This window comes from Ixodes scapularis, unplaced genomic scaffold (assembly GCF_016920785.2).
Source record: "Ixodes scapularis isolate PalLabHiFi unplaced genomic scaffold, ASM1692078v2 PGA_scaffold1__304_contigs__length_218370807, whole genome shotgun sequence".
Taxonomy (NCBI): domain Eukaryota; kingdom Metazoa; phylum Arthropoda; class Arachnida; order Ixodida; family Ixodidae; genus Ixodes; species Ixodes scapularis.
In genome coordinates, this window is record NW_024609846.1 from 20,662,432 (window position 1) to 20,683,669 (window position 21,238).

At 44.4% G+C, this 21,238-nt stretch overlaps 1 pseudogene; it reads right to left on the reverse strand.

Moving 5' to 3' along the window:
* Positions 1–2,525: 2,525 nt before the first annotated feature.
* LOC120836673 overlaps positions 2,526–21,238 on the reverse strand; it is an 84,303-nt pseudogene continuing 65,590 nt past the window's right edge.

Here is a 21,238-nt window from a genome sequence, read left to right on the forward strand (position 1 = left end):
ACCGGGCAGTGTGAGCTGCACTACGTTATTTATATCCCCTGTTTTGTTTTTAGTTCGTACCTACGCCGCGACAGCAAATAAAGAAATGTACAACAAGCAGCTGGAAAAAAAAAGGGTCGCTTTCTTCTTTTTTCATCAGTTTCGTCTGTTGCTTCCGCTTTGTTTGTCGTGAACTCAACACCGGTGGCGAACACCAGCTATTCATTTGCTGCTTTCCATTTTTCTTTCTTTTTTTTCTATAAGCGCCGCAACGATCGTCCTCGTTGAAATAGTTTTTTGCTAGCTTCTTTGTTTTATTCGCCGTTGTTCGCTTCTCTTTCCCGTTTCTTCTTATTTTCGTCGGGAATGGCGACACCATTTTTTCTGCAAAGTTCGGTAGGTATTTGCACGTTCATTTTTATCCTTACTTTTTGTTTTGTTTTTATGCTCCAGCAGCTCGTGCGCTTGCTCTGGTAATATTAACATGTCGTTTTTGCATGTTTTAACGATTACGACGTAGTTCGAGTAGCTAAACGCCTTTTTTCCGCTTCCCAGACGCGTTTCAAACGCGTGTGATCCCCTGAGAGGCGTTTGAGACCGCTAAATAAACTGCTCTATCTTTGTTTATGCGCGCGTTGTTATTCGATTGTCGTTGCAGTTGCGATCAGTGGATTCCGCTTTGCCAGCGGACTGACCGTAATAAATTGTTTCTGCTGTTAGGGTGACAAAACGGGGCTCGTAATGCTCGAGGACGTCGTGGAGCCTATACTTTTCCATTGCGACGACTGCTTCCGTAGACTCCGAGTCCGCTAGAGGCGCCACTGTCACGTTCGCCGCCGCTGCTATGTGTTTTCGTAGGAGTTTCCAGTATTGGCGAAGCTGTATCGCATTTGCTTGGACTGAGGGGTCCAGGCCTCGGTCCGCCTACGCACGACATAATCTACACTGACATGGCGGAAACCTTGCTCTCGACTGCCGGCGACGACAGAACCCCCAATCACGTCTAGGCGGTCGCGTGGGTCGACACCTCCCATGGCATTCCGAACGCGGCTGCAGTTTCGACCACTGAAGACGTCGACACTTCGCAAGCGGAGCTCGTGGCACTCCTCCGAGCATCCAACTGGGTTCTTCAAACGTTTGCACCAACAGACACCAAGCACACGCTCCTACTGTTCACCGACTCGGCCCGCGCGTACGAAACTTGCAGACGAGCGTGCGGGAGCCCCGGTCCGCCTACGCACGACATAATCTACACTGACATGGCGGAAACCTTGCTCTCGACTGCCGGCGACGACAGAACCCCCAATCACGTCTAGGCGGTCGCGTGGGTCGACACCTCCCATGGCATTCCGAACGCGGCTGCACTTTCGACCACTGAAGACGTCGACACTTCGCAAGCGGAGCTCGTGGCACTCCTCCGAGCATCCAACTGGGTTCTTCAAACGTTTGCACCAACAGACACCAAGCACACACTCCTACTGTTCACCGACTCGACCCGCGCGTACGAAACTTGCAGACGAGCGTGCGGGAGCCCCTCAACGTACACGGCAATAGTCGGCGAGTCTCTCGCCGCGTTCCAAGAACTTCGAAACAAGCTCAGCATCTAAGCTACTATTTCCTGGCTGCCTGCCCATGCGGGCATCGGCGGCAACTAGTGGGCCCAAAGCGAGGCGCGAGCAGCAGTTCGCCAGATGCCATCCGCGCCGAACGCATTCCACAACTCAGCCGGCGAGGCAGCCGGCCCGGCCGACCCGTCTGCCGTCAAGGAAAGTGCTAAACAGCGAAGGCGGAGAACCCTGCGGCACCCACGTGAGGAACGGGAGGACCGCCCGGACGAGCAGTCGCGTCCCGTTCCTCCGATGCCGAATGACCTACCTACCGAGGAGCACTCAGACCCTCGTCCGTCGCCTCGCGACCAACACTGTCCTCTCCCCGGCGCTGCGCCATAAGTTCTTCAGCGACGACCCCCACGAGGGCGCGTGTCGCCGGTGCCGCAGGACCGCGACGGCTGCCCTTGTTGTCTGGGAGTGCAAGCGTCATGCTCGCCTTCGGAAAACGAAACTGGAGGAACTCCCAGAGGAGATCCGTCCGCCGACGTACGTCGATTGGATTCTGCCCACCAGTCGTGACAGGGCGATCGTCTTCCTGCTGTGGACAAAGCTGGCGGAGTTCGTCTACGACGACGGCGGCCCCGGCGGACGACTTTGCAGCAGCAAAAGGCGCTGGGACCAACACCCACCCACACCGCCGTGACGGCAATGGCGGATCCTTAGGCCCGCACCGATGCAGAAGACAATGGTGCATTATATGTGTGTATGGTATACATACAGATATATTATATTATATAACAGGGCAACAAAGAACGTTCCAACTATAGCAACAGCAACCCTTGAGTAAACTTTGACGTTTAGTGTTGTACTTGGCACGAGTGTCAATTTGTTCCCAAACGCTTGCTGAAAAGGTTCATTATTAGAAGTGAATTGAAGATATATGACAAGAGTATATGATAACCTGTTACCGTTTCAATTCACGAGTTTCGTCGTCTACTACGAAATCATTGACACGTTGTACGAGTTAAAAAATGTAGTTACACATTTCTTTCGAGCCTCGTCCTTCATACATAAATTTTGTGTCGTTGATTCCGAGTCCTGATATTTTTGCAAGAGGGGTAAAATAAACCCTCCAACAAAATGTGACACCCTAACATGCAGTGATGGTCCAAGAGGGTTGTAGCAATCATCGACTACAGAATTAATAGCAGCAAGAAACCATTGTCCTTCTTTTTAGTACATCAAAGGTCCCCCGCTGTCTCCCTGAAAAAAAACAAAAAAACAACAAAGAACGTTTTGATATTGAACTTTTTTCGGAAAACTTACATAAATAAAGCGGAGATATCATTGAAACAAATTCCTCCAGCTGATTCAGGGCAGCAAATTGGTGAATCACGGCATACTAACTGCCTTCACTTTTTCGGAACATTTTTTTTTTGCAATATTTGTACACGTTCTTAACCCCTACGTTCTGGTGAAAAAAAAACAAAAAAAAACAGTAGCTGAAGTAAAAACGCTCGGGACACCAATTAGTAATCTGCATGCGAAGAAGATTGTACATCAATTGTATCTTTTTTTAGATGAATGATGATTCCGAGATAGCATGCTTTCTGGGGTATACGGCAATACCACCATGAAACAGTCCGAACGTACTCTCTACCGTTTTATAAAATTCAAAACGAAGTGTATTAAATTATTTCTAAGACGTGAATAAACGAAACCTGTTTATGTCGCGTCACTTGCACAGGTGAAGGAGGAGACCGATGAGGTTGAACTTATCGCGATGAGTACAGACAAACGTACAAGAGAGAAAGCATTCAACCTCTCCGCAATTCTGGTTTATAGTGGACTCCATTGATAACATGGTAGGTGCGATTTGGTGTCCGTTTAAGGTGGGCCTGATCATGAAGTGCTTCTTCTGACAAAATTCAAAGTGCCCGCCTTAAAATTCATGTGCTAAACGCTACATTTAGGGGCCCGTTGCGCACGCTGCATAGAGCCATTGGGAATAAGAGACGCTTCAGGCTCTCTTCTGATATGGTTTTGTTACTCGATAACGCTGGTTATCATGTTTCGACCATTGCTCTGGATGCATTAGCTCAGATAGGGTGGGAGGTTTCCTCTGTCCAGATTACATTCCGGACATGTCACCATGTGACTTTCAGTTTCTCGAACCCTTTAGGAGGGGTGAAAAGGACTACAATTCTACTCCAAAGCGCACGTCTGTGCTGTTTTTACCAAGGGTTCAAAACGACAACAGAATCCTTTTTTGCGAGTGCTATCCGACAACAACCTCTCCAAGCAGGAAGAAGCACGTGAAAATCCGTGCAGTGGCCTTTCTGGCTGAACTCTGGTGAATTCCTGTTTTCTCCCACAGGTGGTTTAAATTATACTTGAACAGATTTTTCTAAAAAGGCGAGAGTTACACGGCTGTTGTCTTGGGCTTTAACTTGTCAAGCTGAGTGGACATAGGATGAAATAAACGCCACAATAATGCGGCTAATTATCCATTATAGGTCAAATTGTAAGAAGATGTTTTACACAGTATGTAACGATATAATCTGTACTGGAATAATTCTCTTTTAATTTAATGCATTTAAAAAAATGAAAGGGATTTCGAGAAATCCACTGATAATTTTTTTTTTTTTTTTTTCAGTTTCCTTTTTTTGCCAGATTTTAAAACTGAACTTTTATAGAGCCCCGAAGCCCTGCTCACAATGCCGCCTAGAAAAGTGACGTTGGCTTTCCAGTCCTGTCACTCTTACGGCACTGTGTCGACGGCGCATTCATCGTGGATGTGCTGCTGAACTAGTAACGACGTGACTGAAATGAACACGTACGTTCTCCTAAGCGTCATTGTGGACGTTTGCGGCGTCATTTTTTCGCGTACATTCAAAACTGCCCCTCCATTCCTCCTCCCCCTCCCAAAAAAAAAAATATATACAGGAACCGAAATGGAAGAGTGATCGACGCCTAAAAGGCCATTATCCTGTCGCAATTTCTGTTAAATGTGTGTGGCCTCCTATATTACTTACCGCCGGTACTGTGATTCCAACATCCATAAAACAAATATTTAAAAGTGAAATATTAGTTTTTAGTGAATTAGCTAACTTGCCGTGACGGTTTCTCCCTTATCTGAAGCCCGCCAAGCCTGATAATTAAATGGGGAAGACAGTACTCGTTCGACTGTCGTTCTATTTTTAATACAAGTATATTTGTATCAAAATCAAACAACATGTATAATGCTCTATCTACTTCTACCCTATCTGCTGATGTACAGTAAATTATTGTTCGTTTTAATAGAGGCACGGGAGGTGTCTCCATTGATAACGCTTTATATTTGACGAGTTTTAAAACAAATATATTCGTTTCTTTGTTTCGACGATCACAAATGTTCGCTTTGTGCAGCTCTAGTGGTTGCAACAACCGATCGTGAATACTTCACTGAAACGTTCACGAAAGCTGAATTCAGAGGCACAGCCTTGCTTACATTTATCATTTCCGTTCGCATCGATCATGTTGTGAGTTTCTGCTCGGTTTCTTCTTGCCAAAATATATAGGAAGCAATTGGCAGCTAAGGGCGCTCACCCTCGCTCTATAAGACTCGTATCACTATCCTACCGGGTTCAATTGAGAAAAGCGGCACACAGTTTTAGGGTTTGTGCAAATAAACTAGGCATCGCCGAAAGTTTAAACTTCATGACAATGCAACGCTAGTGCTAATGACAAAACCTGAAATTTTGAGATCGCATTACCTTCATCAAAAGAAACGAGAGAAAAAATAAATTTGTTTGTGAGCCGACGCCCACCTAAGCCAAATATTCGTAAATTCAAGAAAATGGCACTGTGGGTGTTTGTTGAATTTATTTAAGAATTGTGAACAAGTAAAACAATAATAAGGTGGTAAATATGGCCAGTTGGTTGGCTTCATTCATGATGGGGAATACAGTTCAGAAAACACAGACTACGAAGCGGAACATACACAACATACAGCATTGTCCTTTACTGTATGTTCCTCTTCGTTGTATGTGTTTCCTGAGTTGATTTCTCCATAAAATAAAGCAACGTTTGCTGTTTTTGTTTGCTTTCTTTGCTGGCAATCTTATTTTTTTTAATACTAAAACTAATGCTACAGGTATTTAAGATGTTAATTTTTGCTTTTATAAATATTAAGCTTAGGTGGACGTCAGCCCATATTTGTTGTTCATTTCTTGGAAGTATTTTATGAAAGTGACGTCCTGCTTTTAACATTATGCATTATCGCACAACTAGCGTCATGTTCTCACACTGAGTTCCAGCTTTCTACGATGAAGAGTCCATTGATCTGGGCCGATAGCCCTTTTTTTTCTTGTTTTTCTATGGGACGTTTTTATTCTATGGTTTAATACTAGTCTTCAATAAAGACTTCAACTGTTTTGGCCAGCAGCTGTAACACAAGATGAGCCCTGTGCAATTCTTTAGATTTCTTTACACTTGATCCATTCTCAAAGTCTGGTGCCAGGTATGTCGCAATGTTAACTTGCCAATTGCAGAACATCTACTGGATAAAAGTACGAAAACAACCATAGCGTTTTCAGCTTGTTTTAGAAGGGATCAGTCCAATACAGTTTCAAAGAATTTTAACAGAATTTGCGATGCCTCGTTTTTAATACCCAGTTCCCATTAACAAACTTTCTTTTAGCGGGAAGCTGAACCAATATGTAGGTTTTCCGAGCTTTGTCGGGTTCTTAATTTTTTTACATGCAAAAATACGGGTGAAAGTTCAATCGAAAAAGCCATAGTTCAATTCAGTTTCAATTGCATGCGCGCGTCTCATGGTACGAGGAGCCATTTAATATTCCGTGCAGTTGACGACGAAATACATTTTATCCTCAGAGAATAATACAATAATTCATACTTACATAACATGTTCCCCCATTGGAGCATAGAATGTAATTTGGAACAGTTGTGGCAAGTTGCCGTTCGCACTGTTCGTTAGTAATTAAGGATATATTCCTTTCCATCAAGGTTTCTGGGTGAGAACGTATTAAAAAGCGCTCCAGTTCCGATGATGACGCATCTTTCGTTTCTTCTGCTGAACTCTCATAATCTACGGTATCTTTGACGTCTTCGTTAGTTTCGTTTAATGATTCATCCATATCATAATAATCTGAAAAAAAAATTGTAAAACCGAAGATTCTTATTAGGAATGTGCACCGATGAACAATTTTTCACCGTTCTTTGGGTGGCCTATATCCGATTTGTAATCGTTTAATATTTATAACGCGGAGGTTCATATAAGTGAACGTATGTACCCAAAATAAAAATATAAAACTATACATTTAAAAAAAAATTTGAGATTGGTATATAGGTTTAGCCATGCAAAAAGAATACATCCTTTAGGAAAGAGCTACAGGTTCGTAAAAAATGTATGAAATGCAAACGGGCTTTTAAAAAAAATAGTAAAAAGAATACGTTTAGGCTTTTAGTTTTCAGAATAATATGTTTGGTCAAAAACAGCGTTAAACTTGCTTTGATCATTCTGAGAAAACCCGGTAAACACAGAATGCGTCTAACGAGAGTCGTGCGTGCGCCATGAATGTCTCTGCTGGTTGCGGGGAGCTTTGGCTGGTTTCGGATGCACTGCGCACTCAACATACACCTGTGATCTTCGGATTGATCAGAATAATTACGACAAGTTTAAACTTCTTCAAGAGTAGAGCTCTTTACATGCACGGTTTAACGATAAGTTTTCCTGTGCATCCGTTTTTTAATGGGCCGGTGTAGGGTCTTAAAATAAAAACAACCAATTAAATTGCAGACCCCTTCCTGTGCTGAAAGTGTTTTAAAAATTTCTACAGAAAAATATACACGCTAGATGATACACATTTGATGAAAAGAACTCTGTCCTAACATCTTGCCATTTGGTTTTAAAAAAGAGAATTCGGCGGAAATCGCGATATGAAAACAAAAACAACTAATTCTAAACAATGTCGACAAGTAATTGATTACTTTGGGGTCTTCATTGATTTTGAAAGTCTTTCAACAACCTAAACCATTGAATCTGCTTCGAAAATTAATGCATGCGGGATGCAAGGAGTAGCCCCAACGATGACTGAGAGTATTTTTCTTAAAGTATCGGCATCAGTATGTCGTGATAGATAGTCAGCAATCTAGCTTAAGAAAACTCGGGTCAGTGGTGCCGCAGGTGAGCTTCCTAGGACTCCTTCTTTTTAAGTTGTACATAAATATAGCTCAGTAAATATTGACGACAGTCTAGGCTTTATAATTTACGCAGACGACACCGGTTTATTTTTTTCGTGTGAATGTGCCCACCAGGTTTAATGTTCGGCAAATAGCTTTCTGCAGAAGATAAGTTCCTGGAAAATCTCAAACTGTCTAGTCATTAATACAAATGAGACGATTGAAACACTTTTTCTATTCATAAGTGGTGTGTTCATTTACTGAACGGCTTTCCCTCTCACGAGGAAATATTTGCTTTGAACAAATGTGAACGTTCTCGGTGTAATATATAATGAGTACATGAGCAGGGTCGCGAAAGTGCAATCTATAGATCGCAGACTTTCAAAACGTGTTCCCATTATTTATGAATGGCGACTTATATATTACCCCTTTCGGTCTTAGTTCTTCTTTATGACGTCCTGTTTTACTCTTGCTATAATTACTGCTTTATTGTTTAGGGTAGCACAACTACAAATATGCATCACTGCATATGCTCCAGAAGTAACGCTCCAACATTACAACATTTCAAAAACCTTCAAATAGCTCTAATTAAAGAGCAGTACCATTATAAACTTCTTCAAATATGTCAAACGTCTGTAACGGAAAATAAACTTTTTTTATCAATTACCAATATCAAGTGGAGGACGGGTACAAATGCAAGCCGTTGCGTTGATACATGGTCAGCGCCTCGCTCAAGAGGAGACTATGGCCTCCAGATGCTGCAGTTCTCGTTGCCTAATGTCATGATTATGTACGCACGCATTTGGAACGGATTTCATGATGTTGAGCAGAAGGGATATTCGTTTTTTTTTTTATTCTCTAATGTAGTGGCCCGCGCTATCATGACTAAAAATTTTCTTTTAAATTTGGTTTTACTTTTTTTTTGAGCGCGAGCACCGCGTCACGTGCTCACGCTCTGGTGAGCGCGTAATTAAAGAGTTCGATTGCCGATGCCGTAGTACTCTGAAGTTCCCACATCTTCCTTTTTCTGTGCCTATTATGACTGGACCTTTGACCTTTAAGAAATGCTTGTAATGCATCTCATGTATTTTTTGGTTTAATGTTGTGTTTTGCTTCTATGTAAACTTTGCTCTACGGATCACACGAGTCTGGAAAATAGTTCATCTTCTTGCTGGTGGGGATGAGAAACTCTGTCAAGCAACAGCAGTCATTTTTTCCCCTCTCCCCTCTCTCTCTCAGAAAGACACAGGAAATTTGTGAGTTAAAAGTAGAAATTAAATTTGTGGTATTTTCTTGAAAACTTTTCATTCCACGGATTGTCCCGGAATGTTGGACGCGGGACTAGCATAGCCATATGAAAGCAACCTCACTAAGAAAACGATCACCGTGGTTTCGCACTGTTTATACTGCTTGACTGGCTTCACTGAATCGTCGTCTCAGCTACTCGCTAATTTAAGTATAATTAGATTGGAATAAGTCTGACTGGCTGCCGACGACCATCTGCGGAGTAAGGTAAGCATAATGAACTAAGCATGACGCCACAACCTCTCACAATCTAAGTATGCTGGACGAAGCACGATTCCCCTCCGACGGTTGCCTGCGAACAAATTTTGCTTTACTAAGCATGCCTCACCGCCAACGATCGTCCGTACGCTCAGTATGCTGGACTACGTATAACATACCGGCTACTTTGCGTTACGGGCTAAGTATGCTGAATAAGATATGAATCGGGAACAACGGTCGTCTTCGGCTATCATGCTGGACCAAGTTAACTCGCCTCCGACGGCTGCTTACATACTTAGTTCACTAAACTAAGTTTGAGTGGCCACAAAACGTTGCCTACAGAATAAATATGCTGGACAAAGTATGACTTTCCGCCGACAGTCACCTGTGGAATAGGTATTATGGACTTAGTGTTGTTCGCTCCCGACGGTCGCCGGTGAACGAAGTACTCTGGACTAGGTTTAACCCACCTCCGCCTGTCGCCCGCGGACTAAGTACAACGGTCGCTTGCGGGCTAAGAATGCTGGGTTGAAGGGGCTGTGCAACGGTTTTAATGTTGAAAGAATTGGCAGTTTGCACTTTTCATATCGTTGATACAAACCCAAGTGACCAACAACGCGTCACCTCTCCCCGAAAAACTGCTATTCTGCTGCGTAATCGCAAGGCAAAAAGGAATTATTTGCCGATCTGCAGCCGCCTGTGGCGGCTACGGGAACTAAAGTTACGGCGTCTCTGGGGGTACGTGGAAGTCAACAAACCCTGTCCCCCTCCGCTGCTACATTCGACGTCAGCCCTGTGGAGAACCGTCCTTTGTGTCCATCACTCGCCGTGAATTCGACGAGGCTAATCCTTTCAAAGTCGATAATCGCGGAGGAAGCGGCTGGAGTCTCTGAAGAGAGGGACCAAGGGGAATTAAACCACGTAAACCCCCAGAGTAAGTCGGCGTGGAGAGTTGAGAGGCACTTCGACGTTCGATTTTTTTCATTTTTTTTTTAAATAAGAACCAGCGCTCGGCAATAAAATGCGGTTTACGGTTTTTCGTTCCATAGGTGACGCAGATTCATTTCAGCAGTTAAATGGCCAAAGTCTGAAAATCGTTGCACTGCCCGTTTAAGTATGACCTGCAGCCGAAGGTCGTATGCGGACGAAATATTTTTTACTTAATGTGGCTCGCGGGCGACGGCCTGGCAACCAAGTATGCTAGATGAAGTATAATTCGGCAGCGTCTCCATACTGCGGCATAAGTATGCTGGACAAAATGTGACTGTGCCGACGGTTGAATGCGGAGTGTGAATGTTTGACAAGATAAAACTCGCCTCGCATATCACCTGAAGGCAAAGTATGCATAACCAAGTATGCTTAACTAAGCATCCCTCGCCGCGGACAATCGCGTGCTACCGCTGACAAGGGTTAGCGGCAAGTCATACAGTTCCCTTGCTTGTGCTTTTTTTCATCTCCTACATGCGGCGCCGAAAAAAAGACGTTGGATTAAAGGTCGCATGGTTTGAGGTTATTTCCATTGTAAATCTTCGTTTGAAAGGGTTGAAGGAGTTACACAATTTCATACAATCCAGCCCATAAAAACCTTCAGTGTTACAAAATTGATGCAGCTTTTTTCATTCTACCAAACGCGATGAAATATGGCAGCTTTCCAGGAACATTATTAGTGAAAACAATTAAGAAAATAAGTTGTATGGTAATGAAATCGTAGTTTTAATACCCCGTACATGCACTGAGCACGACGTCAAGAGAGGACGTTTAGGACGACGTCCTAGTAGACGACGTTAAGAACGACGTCTAAGACAACTTCTATGACTGCCTCAAGGCGACCTCAATGACAACCTCTAGCATTACGTCGACGACATCAGGTCACGTTAACTTAGGCGACCGGCGCTTACGAGAACACGCGACCGAAATTAGCATGACCGGAGCTTAGCCGACAAGAGCTGAAGCTTCAGCCACCATCGCCTCAGCCACGAGCAGTTCAGCGTCACACGTTGCGAGGCGTCAAGAGGTATTGGGCCTATAAGGCTGCTGCTTTAATACAATTTATGTTTTACGGATGTCCGGCTGCCACCTACTTCGGATGCAATAAAATCATAGAAAAATTCAGCTACAGAACAAGGTTTTAAACACAACATTGATACCAGTGGACCTTTTTAAAATTAATCTGCGCATGCGTACACCCCCTCCCCTGGCCTTGCTTCCAGCTGTCGCACTTTTTGCAGGGCAAAGTTCCGTTCGACCAACACATCCAGCAGCGATATTTGCGCTCATTTCGTCTTTTTTTAATTATTTTTGTTTATATATACGCCAGTTTGGGGGACAAACGCCAACGAAGATTAATACAACGGAACGATGCCAATGTAATTTGACGGGCAGAGGCAAGTTGGGCTGCCCTTCATTTGGAGTTTGAAGACTACTCCGCAGAACGGCGCTCATTACTGAAAAAAAGGTCCATTGTCATACTTAATCGTGCATCACTAATTCTTTCCAAAGATTATACTGAATAACAAAAGCACGTGATATTAAGTTGTTTTGGCAATTTGCATTCATTTGATTGCTCTAGCTGCACAAATAATTTAGTTACGTATCAAACACACGGCGAACACCTTTGAAACTGCGAGTTGTGCTGCGATAAACGTCCTGTACTCGGGGAACCAGAATCACGTCAATGTTAACTTTCTTGATGCTGAATTTCGCAGTGACTATATGATCATGCACGTAAATTTCATACAAAAAGGTTAAATTTTGGTCAATTATCAGTTTAAAAAAAAATTGAAAGCCGTTTACAACTCCCTGTAACACCGAATTAGAGCGCAGCTTTTGAGGAGGAGGAGGGAAGATTACTGGGGGGGTGAAGGGACCTGGGGGGGTCACGTGATCTTGTGGGTCACGTGACGATGCCGATGATGTCACCAGTGACGTCACTGATGACGTCATCAGTGACGATGACGATGCGGACTCCGATGACGTTATCAGCGATTATGACGATGACGATGCGGATGTCGGTGACGTCATCAGTGACGTCACTGATGACGTCATCCGTGATGATGACGATGACGATGCGGATGCCTGTGAGGTCATCAGTGACGTCACTGATGACGTTATCAGTGATGATGACGATGCGGATGCCGGTAAGGTCATCAGTGATGATGACGATGACGATGCGGATGCCGGTGACGTCATCAGTGACGATGACGTCATCGGGGAGGTCACGTGACCTCGGCGGGGGGAGGGGGGTCACGTGACCTCGGAGTGGTCACGTGACCTTGGGGTGGTCACGTGACCTCGATGGGGGTCACTTGACCTCGGGGGGTCACGTGACTTGGGGAGTCACGTGACTTTGGGTGTCACGTGACCTTGCGGGCCACGTGCCCCTTTGGGGAGGGGTCACGTGACCTCTGGGGTCACATGACATTGGGGTTCACGTTACCTTGGGTGACCTTGGGGGTCACGTGACCTTGCGCTGATCTTGGGAGTCACGTGACCTTGGGATGACCTTGGGGGTCACGTGACCTTGGGGTGACCTTGGTTACGCCGACGCCGCCGGCGATGGCAACGGCGACGGCGACGCCGCTCAAGTCGGGAACGGGCCCCTAAGAGCTGCGCTCTAAAACTTTGTCGGCGACGTCTGTGTTAAGAGTTAGGTCAGTCGATAACATTCATAGCCTTTATTATGAAATGCACGAGTGTGCTGCCGTGTCTCTTGAGATATTTTGTGTGTATAGAGGCATTTCATTTGATTGGTTTGGAATATACATAATATAAAATATTAACTCGATATTACATACATCCATGTAAGAACTAATATGGTGTATCATGCTGATATCGTACCACATGCCAATCTGATCATGCTGCTTATGCTATGTCATTTATAGCACTGAGTCATGCCGACGGTACCGCCCCCCTTTTTTCGGCTATATAAACGATGCCAAATAAACCTTGGTTGTTGTTGCGTTCACGAAGCCAGCAGTGTCGGACTGACTTTCTTATCAGCGGAGAGCCGGCTGATAGATATAGTGTATGTGCCAATAAGGATATTTGTTTTATTGCTAGTTCCTATTTTTCAAGGTTGGCCTACCCACATTCCCGATCAATAAACGCCAACATGCAAAAAAACATCGACTTTGTATCAGATATTTCAAAAAGTAGCATGTGCTGCACGCCGTTCTAAAGAAATAGTTTTACGAACCATATGGAATCGCCCGCATTTGGTTCCATTTTGTTAGCATTTAAGCATCCTCGGACTTTCAATGACAGGAATCTGACGCGTACTGCAGGAAACTGTTTTATTGAGAGGCTTGAATTTTATATTATTTTATATATGTGTCTTTCTTTCTTATTTGTTTACGATAATTGGCATGTAAAACAGAATGAGGCGAAAATATCACTTACGATAAACTCGGCCCCAGCCCACACCACTGGCATTTGATGGCGGTTCTTCGCAGTGTTCAGGAAGGCAGATGGGCTGAATATACCTTGTAAAATTTACCGGTTCTTTTAATTTCAATAGTGCAAAGTCTTTCTGTAAAATAAATGAGTTAGTTTTAACAAATACAAATTCAGTTTTTTTTTTTTAACAAGAATACATACCATAAAAAGGGTACAGTTGTCCTGAAGGGGTACACAGACGTAATCCACTTCCATGCAAATGATCTTTTCTTCCAGATCCTCATGGATGACTGTTGCGTCACTTCTTTCCAGATGGACATCTTTGCCTGTGTTTCGTTGACAATGTACGGTAGAATTGGTTCTTTTCGTACTTCCCAGGAGAAGTGAGAGATAGCCTGGAGTGTCCTTGTTCCTTGAAGCATTAGGAAAATGGAAGAAGAATGGCAAAATATGTATTTGATGTTGAATTGCTGAAGTCAATGTCAAAACATAAAATGCCTCCACCATTTCAAATGGTGCGTAAAAAAAAAAAAACGGTTAGTGAGTTCACGACGACATTTATTTCAGTCCTGATAACTACAGAATAGAAGAAACATGTACTATAGTAATTTACCGAGCGTTTCTTCTAAGACGGAGGAAAAAACTGCGGCAGTACGTTGATAACAAGTAAACTCCTCACACGTAGAAATTGTGTTTTTAGGGGGTCAGTTACTCTCGAAAGAATCATTAATCAATTGATACTAATACAGCAACTTCCAACAGAACGGCAATCATTATCGATAATAAAGGTCGCGGTCACATCGCATATTTAAACTGTTATTGTTTTTAGTATTAAGAGTTTTGCTTAAAGCATGCAGTGAAAACCGCACTGACGCAGTTTTTCCACGTGAGTCGAACGACCAGGGAGACAAACATATCACACTAATCGTCACGACATGTAAAAAAAATTTAAATACAATTTGTGAACGAACTTGATAATTAGTGAAAATAAACATATGGTTTCAATTATAAACTTGCTAAGCGTTATCGAGAACCATTTATTCATCAACTTTTAGAAGGATTTTGAGTTATTGGAAAGCCCGGGTGTGAATTAGGTGCGCCACGTTGTCGTTATATATACCCTCGTTTTCGCGGTACTATTCGCGACTCCAACTGAACAAACGGCGCCTAGCGTTCCATATTCGAGCCTATCCATTGACGGTCTAGCGCAAATTAAAGTTTATGCAACGGGATTGTTGGTCGCGTGGTGGTGAATGCACGAAGCTGTTCCGAGAGGGCCTGAAAACACGTGCTTTCAGTCGCGGATAGGGTTGAGCTGGTTGCACGAGCTGTAACCTTAACGCACCATCGCGTTTTTCAGGTGCTCTCAATCTTGATCACATTTAATCACTTGATGTTTTTGATGACGCTCATCAAGCTTCTCATTGGAACTATATGTTTCCTTTCACTATTTACAAATTTATTTGACATATTTTAGTTAATTACTCAACTTTTCGTGAGGCTTAGCCTCGAACATTATGTCCCCCTGGTCGCTTAACTCACCTACATCGAACAAATTACTCTAAATATGAGTTTTCTTTTTTTTTTTTTCTTTCTTTAAACCAATATGTAAAAATTTCTTCCACCCCAACGCTCCGCCAAAAACGCTTTTGCGTCTAGCATTTGCGTCTGAAATGGTCGTCTGGCTTTGAATCTAATTTTTCGCAACTTACATTTTTACCTGATAACCGTCGCCACAAATGTATTCTAGAAAATGTGCAAAATATAGGATGATTTGTTAACGTTATCTACTCCGGTATTGATTTTCACGCATATGTTCAGGTCGCTATTATTCAAATGTGCCTTCCTCAAGGTCCGTGCTTTGGGAGCTCAAGCGTTTCATGTTATCCAAATCAATATTTGAAGCACTTTATTAAAATGTGTTTTATATATATATATATATATATATATGTATAAACTTTCGCAAACAACATTGGAGGAAGATCAGCAAAGCGTTCAACCCGCCGCTCGCGGTCCTTCAAATTGATTTTTGTTGTGCTTTCGATTGAGTGGACCATGAATTCTTGTTCGAGATCCTAAAACGCATCAACGTAGGCAAGGTTCTTTTCGATTGGGTATGCTTGTGCTACAATAACATATCTACCAAAATATTAGTAAAAAAAAAAAAAAAAAAAAACGAAAACGTGTAGCAATTGTCAGTCGGAAAAGTGTGCCCGTTGTACCAACTGCAATTTGCGCTCTACTTACAGCCACTGTGCAAGGCTATCCAAATTGATGAAGGAATCAGAGGGCTTCAACTGCTAACTAAACAGCTGAAACTCAGCGTTCGCGGATAATGTTTTCGTTATATTTTCTGAAAAGAAGGAGCTTTTGAGGGCAATGGACATAATTTAAGCATTTTGTTTCCTATCGGAGCGTCTCTTAATCTAGACAAATTTACATGTACGTGGATGGGTCACTGGGCCTGCACGCCTTCAAGCGTGTTAGGGATGAAATGATCGCCCTCGCTGTAAAAGCACCTTGGCATACCGCTCACGTTGATGCACCCGAGACGTAAAACGTGGTCGGTCAAACTTCAGAAGATGAGAGCGTCGCTCCTACCATGGTGCACACAACGAATTCTTCTTATCCAGCGAAGCTTTGTGTGTAAGGCTGTTCCCTCTCCTCGTTTGATGCACGCGGCCTAGGGTATCCCAATCGACGCCATCACAGTGTTGAAGGAACATCGGCTCTTCGCAACGTTTGTTTGGCAGTCACCAGGGGAAAAAAACGAGGAGCACAATTTCCTTTCTTTTTGTTCAGGACTCTGAACTAAAGGAATAATGAAATTACGCGGTGGCCATTCAAGAGCCTTGGGGGCGCGCACCATAGCCAGTGGGTGGTTTGTATATCGGAGCAACCGAAAGCAGCTAAGTGCCTACGAGTATATAAGGAAATTGCCAAATCGATCGAATGCTTCCAGTGAAGGTACTCGTGGGAACAATTGCCAGCAAGTGAAACAGGAAAAACTCGAGGGACACAGTCAGCAGCATATGTCCAGCTCTTTTTTGCAGAAACGGTTCCGAATCATCCGGAGGAAAAGATGTTCTTATGAGATTGCGCATCCTCCCTGTCTCCTCAAAAACCAATATCTTCTTTAACAGGTTTCACACAAAAACCCTGCCAGTAAACACTTGGTTGGAAACCCAGGGCTTTTACCTTCCGATCGGAACCAACTGCAGTTTCTGTGGTGACCAAGAGACTCTTCCTCGTGTATTTCTGGACTGTAATGGTGCCTTCTGTTTCTGGGCTGATTTTCGATATATTTTCTAATGTAACGTTGAGCCACGCTGGGAATCTCTCAAGTGTTACTACTTTCCTGAGGAACTGGGAGCGGTGTTTGAGTCGTTGGTTGCGACGGCTCTCCACGCGCTGTGGCCGGACACTGCATGAGACGGCAGCGCGTGTGCGGAAAACCGCGTGGCAGCTGTTTCGGGAGAGAGCAGAGTGAACACTGAGCGCAGTTAGCACAGCACCATATGATGTCCACAACGTCTGGATCAATATAAAGCAGCAATTAAAAAAAATCGTCGCGGCCCGCAACGAAAAGCTTTCTGGAACAAGATATGTTAGAATACGGGTGGGTCAAAGTATTATGATGTTTTTCTCTTTGTATGGTCGAAAGATTTCGTGGTTTCTTTTATTTGTGCGGATGGCTAAGTAGTCTGTACAGCCAATGACTTGGCCATCTGACTGGTATGTACCAAACGCAGACTGCTTTCATAAAAAGTAAAAAAAGACAAAGAAAAACGCATAGTTGATATTGTGTCTGGCTCACAACCGACGGGTCGTGGTTTGATCCCGCTCCGCCTGAAATTATTCAATCCTTTTTTTTTTTCCTTTGAGGGGATTGAATTACTAATTGACCGTTCCCGATTTTCTGGTCCCACCGAGACCGGATTTTCTGCGACACGAGCTTTTTAAACCTATCGCTCTAAAGCCGAAGGGGGTCGCGAAATCGGTCACCGCTCATCTGTTAGCAGGTATTTTGAACAGGTAGAATAACAAAATCAATAACTTTTACTAGACACCGCGACACCTTGGGCTTTCGCACCTGTAAGGCAGCCGTCAAAGCGGTTGAATCGTGATTCACTCACATGCGGCAGTAACCCTCTTTTACTTTTTTGATTAAAAAGAGTGATCGCCGGTCGACTTACATCTGCGCCAATACTGTAGCTTTCTTTTTTTTTTTTTAATCTGACCCTTTCCCACGATGATAAATTTGAACATTGTTGCGGGTGTCTCCAAATAAGATTTTTTTTCTTTTGCGTGGTTGTTTTTCTTTCTCTTTATGCGCAGTTACTTGGCATATGTACCGCGTGTAAACTATTTAAAGGCCCTTTACTCTGCCCGCAAAATAGGCTTCTCAATATCTCACGCTGCAATTTAAAACAGAGGTACAAGCAGGAGGAGGATGTTAACAGTAAAAAAAGATAAATAAAAGAGGTTTACAATATCTCCTGTAAAGCCGAATAAGAGCGCAGCTCTTGAGGCGGAGGAGGAGAAGGTACGGAGAGGGTAAAAAGCCCCTCCTCCGCATCCGTACCCATCCCTCCTCCTCGCCTGCTCCCCTCCCGTTTAGCCGGAAATTTTCGCGCTGAATAGGGAATTGTAGTAGACCGTTTCCGCAGCTCGCTAAGCACCCGGATAGCGCTCCGTAATCCGCCACAAGACCTTGAGCTATGCAGAGAAGGCTGGCGGCGCGCATGCGCAGCTGCGGCGTTGTCTTCGGGGATACCGTAGCGGAGGAGAAAAACGATCTACTACAACTCCCTAATGTCCCGCTAATTTACCGGGGGAACATTTCCCCGCTAAACTGAGCGGGCAATTTTTGTACGTTAAATTTAGCGGGAATTATTTTCCGCTAAATATAGAAGGGGGTTTGTTTCGTTAAATTTAGTTGGGAATTGTTTCTGCTAAATTTAGCGCGTAAAGATTTCCGCTAAAGTTAGTGGGGGAATTTACCCATAATGCAACGCACGGTGACGCCACGAGTGACGTCACAAATGACCCTCGTGAAGTCACACGTGACGCCACGTGTGATGTCATTACGGGAAAAGTTCCGTAATGTAACGCGGGTTTCGCCGACGGCGACGACGACGCCGACGGTGACGGCGCTCAAACCGGAAGCGGTCGCCTAAGAACTGCGCTCGAAAACTAAAGGAATGCAGTCACCTCGTTCAAAAGAAGAAAAAAAAAGAGAGATACCTGTTCTGGGCAATCTACGCCGAAACTTCGAAGAGGATGCAGGTGTAGGGATAAGTGCTGCCAAGAGATGGCTTACGCCACGTCGAGGGAGCGTCGGCCGATTCCGGTTCATTTGCGGGCTGGTCTTCTATCATAACACCAATCGTCCGGCCGTCCCTGAAGCAGCGCGCGCCATCTGTTGGCAGCACCTATTCCTATACGCGCATCGCCTCCGAATTAGCGGCGTAGATTGCACAAAAAAAGTAATCTGTTTTGTTTTCTTTTCTTCAACCAGATAAGTTTTTTTGTTTCCCCAACTGTAAACTTTTATCTCTTTTTTGCCCTTCTGTAATCAATAGGCGATATCCGAAATTGTCAGCGCCATCCAGTGAACGGGAGAGGAACCACGTTCGCCATCTTTGTAGTGGCGACGAACGGCCGGGGGGCTTTGCGCGCGGGCTCGTATGCGCGGCGTACCCTCGGTGTTCTGCAATTGTGTACACGCGTGTAGCCCGTGTAGCAGTGAATAGGTTTTTCGACGCTGGCAAGATGACGGTGCATTGCTGCGTTCCGCAGTGCAAGCAGCGCGGCATCAGCGACAGCGACGGGAATTAGGTACGTAGCAGCACCGCATGGGGGATCTCCTTTGACGGGGTGCTTTGATCTTTCAACTTTGAGCCGATGGCGTAGTATCTGGTTGGTAGCGTGACCGCGAGACTTCCCTTAACTGTTCGTACCATAGGGCGGCAGCGCGGACTCACACTGCCGCCCTATCTATATGATTCTGTCCGACCGGAATCGTTCAACTATCTCTGCCGTTTGGGCGGAGGTAGCAACACCCGCTTGCTTCCGCCATTTACTACGTTGTCTTCTGCTCGTTAGCGTGCCGAAAAAAAAAGAAGAAAGATTTGATATGTTTGTTTGGTAATCCCAGTTTTGCTACTGAGCCCCGGTGAAATTATTTAAATATTAAATGCTGCGCGTACCAACGGCGCTTCTGAAATCTTTATTCAGTGTTCCTTTTTTTGTTTTAGGTATCCTTTCATCGCTTTCCGTGAGATCCCACCCTCTACAAGAAATGGATTATCGCAATGAAAAGAGACAAAGGTGCTAACTTCTGCGTAAACATGAAATCGACGAAAGTGTGCTCTAAGCACTTCCGTACATGTGACTTTATACCTGGCGTGGCTAGCGGGCACAACCTCCTTAGGGACACTGCAGTACCATCAGTGTTCGCCTTCAAACCGCAAAGCAAAGTTCGGAAGCCCCCAAAACGACGTGCACCACCACTGGTAAAGAAAAATGACCACCCCCTGCAGTCAGTGGCACCGACAGCTCAAGCGAGTGAAGTCGTGCACCAAGACGCAGTGATGGGCAGCAGTGATGGAGTGGATGCCGCTGTTGCAAGCCCAGTGGAACAGGTTCACGACTGCTCTTCACGTGCTGCAGAAGCCGAGCATCTTGCAAGTGTAGTTGACCAGCAGAAGAGAGAAATAGCACGGCTTCGTGATGAATGTGAACAGCTGAGTCAGCAACTGGAAAACGCAAGGGGTGCACTACATGAGCTTCATGCAGAAAAAATCCGCCTCGAGTGCCAGGTTTCGCAAGAGCAGAGAAAATCAGCTTCCTTTTGCATCGAGCGCTTCAAAGACTGCGATGAAGACTTAATGTTTTACACTAGTCTTCCGGGATATCATCACTTCACAGCATTGCTGCGTTTTCTGGACACTGGGAAAGATGGCTGCAATGTCTTGCGGACAGAAAGTAGCAGTGGGGAGAATTCTTTGAGGGGCCGTAAGCGAAAACTAACCACAGAGAATGAACTCTTTTTAGTTCTTGTGAGACTACGTCTTGGTCTCTTCGAAGCAGACTTGGCACACAGGTTTTCCATTGCGAAATCCACAGTGTCAAGGATTTGCATGTCCTGGTTGAATTTCCTGTATGCAAAGTTGAGCTCATTTCCCCTGTGGGCACCAAGGGAAACAACAGATGCAATGATGCCAGGTGATTTTGTTAAGAAATATGCATCAACGAGGGTAACTCTGGATGCAACAGAGGTACAGTGCGAGGTGCCGACCTCTCCGTCGCTTCAGTCAAGCACATACTCAATGTACAAATCAGCAAACACCTTTAAAGGGCTTGTCGGTGTACTGCCTAATGGGCTTCTGGCCTTCGTGTCCGAGCTTTACAGAGGATCGACATCAGACAGAGAAACTGTCATAAGGAGCGGCTTTTTAGATTTGACATTTGAAGAGAACGATTCTGTGATGGCAGATAAGGGTTTCCTCATTGAGGATTTCCTTGAGAGAAAAGGCGTAAAGCTGAATCTGCCCCCTTTCTTGAGAGGCCGCACATTCACAGATGGACAAGTGCAAGAAACCAAAGAAATCGCATCTCTAAGA